Here is a 4,064-nt window from a genome sequence, read left to right on the forward strand (position 1 = left end):
TTGGTTTAAATTAGGCTTTTCCCGATTTATATGCATAACCTCCTTAAGTTTAAGTTGAAATTTAGTAGGGGCGGAATCAAGGATTTCGAAACAATCCGCACAGCAAGATTGACGACAACGTTCTGAGCTTAGTAAATGTTTATGAATGTTTCGCCTAGTTGTTATATAGTGCAATCGATTTTTCAAATATTCTGAAACTCAAGGTGATGTTCGTAACATCAAAACATGTCTTGGAAATTCAAAAATGTCGTAATCTTGTTAAAGATAACGATTTGCTTTCTGCTGTCTCGACCTTTTGATTCCATTATCCACGAAATACAAGGTTCAAGTTTTTCATCAAATGGAGCCCTTTGAAGAAAACAACAAAACTTTTAAGATTATAAGACATGTTTCGACAGAAACGTCTGTCATCTTCAGTTGATTAATGTACAAAGCGTTAGAACTTGAATTTATAAGTAGGAACAAGTGCTTATTATGCTAGTAACAACGGAATGTACATAAAACGTGACAATGTGAGAATTAAAAGGATAGTTTAAGATTTATCTAACGTTTTGTACATTAATCAACTGAAGCTAACAGAAATTTCTGTAAAAACATGTCGTATAATCTTAAAAGTTTTGTCTTTTTTTTTTTAAGTTCTGATTTGCCTGCTAATATCAAGATCCTGTGGAAATAGAGCCCTGCTTTAAAACTGAATTTCTTTTTTCCATTCTTTTAAAAGCGCTCCCGGAGCCAGGAGATGCGATTCATTCACTTTGTCTTCCTTTGATTGGATCAAGAATTGGACCAAGAATTGTTTGTTGGAAGTTTTTTCACGATCACTAAACAAAAAGTGTGCGATAAACCATAATACTACCCTTTACTAAAAACCTACCTGTTTCCACCTTTTCTCCGGGATTCTCAATGGGTGCTTTGTTTTTCGAAGGAATGAACTACGATATTAATAGCGCTTGTCGGCTTCGTCCCAAGTCTTTAAATCATGATGTGGGCGGAACATTCTTCAACTTTGATAGATCACGTGTCTCCGCGTTAATCGAGGGCTTTTGTAATGCTATACCCTCTCGATAATCCTCGACGAATATCAACGATTTATCCGAACAACAAATAATATCACAAACAGCGGGATCGGTAATCAGAATTCGAAGTACCTACATGCAATGTGTTTTAGCGCGAAAGTAGAAATTTGTTTTATTAGTAGTTTTCTTTCTCATTGGTCGCCTTACAGGTGTGATTTTTCGTTTCTTTTGGGTTAGTCACTCATTCATTGACCTCTGTCCCCTGCCTCACTCAAAACTGGCGTTTTCAAAGAACTCAACTGGAAATAACTTAAGATTGTAAGTGTTAATAATGATCTTTAAAGGTACTTACTAAAATTTGACCAATTTCCTTATTAAATGAATTCTTCTAGTGATTTATTTGTTGGGTCAAAGATCGAATTGATTTACCTACTCCAGGTTACTTATGTAAACAGCTGGGCAGATAAGCTCTTTGTGCTTGACGTGTGGGTCTCTATATGTGTTTACGATAGGTGTTTTTGACCGAGTTTTGGCACCAAATACCTCTTAGATTATAGCAAGGCGTGACCACTGACTGTGAAACCCTATCTGACAGCAGCTTTTTGACTTTGTTTAGCCTGCGCATTCGAGCAGTCAAGCATGCTCTTCATGTACCTCGAATTTCTGGAAGCCTTCTAGCAGGCTAGTCTTCGTAGAATAAAACTGTCAGTAACCGTTTGTCAATTGTGGCAACAACAAAAAAACAGGATTTTTTTTCCTTTCTTCCACCCTTTTTACATTGGAAATCATTATTGTTGACACAACCTAGTCACCTCTTTACTGACACCCATTGAATTCATTAACGGTGGACCATTCCTGCACTTTGACAGATCACGAAAAAGTGGTATAGCTTCTTTAAAAACTCCAGCAACAGAGAGGGCAAAGAAAGGTAATACAGTTTGCCAAATTCTTACTGCGAAACTCGAAGATCCGTGAACATTGGTATCCTATTGTGGGTTTTACTCTTCTTAATCACTATACATTCAAGGTTGAAACGTCCTTCATATCTGGCTGCTATGTCGTGGATAATGGGACCAAAAGCTCGAGACAGCAGAAAGCAAATCGTTACCTTTAAGAAGATTACGACATTTTTTTTCTTTCCAAGACATGTTTCGATGTTACGAACATCATCGTCAGTTACAGAATATTTGAAAGACCGTTAGGACCATATAACAACTAGGCGAAACATGCATAATTAATTATGATTAAGTGACAAAAATTACATTTTTGAGTGAGTTACAAAGTGTTTGAAAGAATGTAAAGCCTAAAGCGTAAGTGTCAGGTGACGTGATGAACTTGTTGGTTTAAATTAGGCTTTTCCCGATTTATATGCATAACCTCCTTAAGTTTAAGTTGAAATTTAGTAGGGGCGGAATCAAGGATTTCGAAACAATCCGCACAGCAAGATTGACGACAACGTTCTGAGCTTAGTAAATGTTTATGAATGTTTCGCCTAGTTGTTATATAGTGCAAACGATTTTTCAAATATTCTGGAACTCAAGGTGATGTTCGTAACATCAAAACATGTCTTGGAAATTCAAAAATGTCGTAATCTTGTTAAAGATAACGATTTGCTTTCTGCTGTCTCGACCTTTTGGTTCCATTATCCACGAAATACAAGGTTCAAGTTTTTCATCAAATGGGGTCCTTTAAAGAAAACGACAAAACTTTTAAGATTATAAGACATGTTTCGACAGAAACGTCTGTCATCTTCAGTTGATTAATGTACAAAGCGTTAGAACTTGAATTTATAAGTAGGAACAAGTGCTTATTATGCTAGTAACAACGGAATGTACATAAAACGTGACAATGTGAGAATTAAAAGGATAGTTTAAGATTTATCTAACGTTTTGTACATTAATCAACTGAAGCTAACAGAAATTTCTGTCGAAACATGTCGTATAATCTTAAAAGTTTTGTCTTTTTTTTTTTAAGTTGTGATTTGCCTGCTAATATCAAGATCCTGTGGAAATAGAGCCCTGCTTTAAAACTGAATTTGTTTTTTCCATTCTTTTAAAAGCGCTCCCGGAGCAAGGAGATGCGATTCATTCACTTTGTCTTCCTTTGATTGGATCAAGAATTGGACCAAGAATTGTTTGTTGGAAGTTTTTTCACGATCACTAAACAAAAAGTGTGCGATAAACCATAATACTACCCTTTACTAAAAACCTACCTGTTTCCACCTTTTCTCCGGGATTCTCAATGGGTGCTTTGTTTTTCGAAGGAATGAACTACGATATTAATAGCGCTTGTCGACTTCGTCCCAAGTCTTTAAATCATGATGTGGGAGGAACATTCTTCAACTTTGATAGATCACGTGTCTCCGCTTTAATCGAGGGCTTTTGTAATGCTATACCCTCTCGATAATCCTCGACGAATATCAACGATTTATCCGAACAACAAATAATATCACAAACAGCGGGATCGGTAATCAGAATTCGAAGTACCTACATGCAATGTGTTTTAGCGCGAAAGTAGAAATTTGTTTTATTAGTAGTTTTCTTTCTCATTGGTCGCCTTACAGGTGTGATTTTTCGTTTCTTTTGGGTTAGTCACTCATTCATTGACCTCTGTCCCCTGCCTCACTCAAAACTGGCGTTTTCAAAGAACTCAACTGGAAATAACTTAAGATTGTAAGTGTTAATAATGATCTTCAAAGGTACTTACTAAAATTTGAACAATTTCCTTATTAAATGAATTCTTCTAGTGATTTATTTGTTGGGTCAAAGATCGAATTGATTTACCTACTCCAGGTTACTTATGTAAACAGCTGGGCAGATAAGCTCTTTGTGCTTGATGTGTGGGTCTCTATATGTGTTTACGATAGGTTTTTTTTTACCGGGTTTTGGCACCAAATACCTCTTAGATTATAGCAAGGCGTGGCCACTGACTGTGAAACCCTATGTGACAGCAGCTTTTTAACTTTGTTTAGCCTGCGCATTCGAGCAGTCAAGCATGCTCTTCATGTACCTCGAACTTCTGGAAGCCTTCTAGCAGGCTAGTCTTCGT

General features: G+C 36.5%; 1 protein-coding gene across 1 annotated transcript in view; it reads right to left on the minus strand.

Moving 5' to 3' along the window:
* LOC138011280 (uncharacterized) overlaps positions 1-956 on the minus strand; it is a 12,064-nt gene extending 11,108 nt beyond the window's left edge. The window contains exon 1 of the mRNA XM_068858237.1: positions 875-956. The gene's annotated coding sequence lies outside the window, so the exon portion shown is untranslated. The remainder of the gene's footprint in view (positions 1-874) is intronic.
* Positions 957-4,064: the final 3,108 nt, after the last annotated feature.

Source organism: Montipora foliosa, chromosome 7 (genome assembly GCF_036669935.1).
Source record: "Montipora foliosa isolate CH-2021 chromosome 7, ASM3666993v2, whole genome shotgun sequence".
NCBI classification, from domain to species: Eukaryota; Metazoa; Cnidaria; class Anthozoa; order Scleractinia; family Acroporidae; genus Montipora; species Montipora foliosa.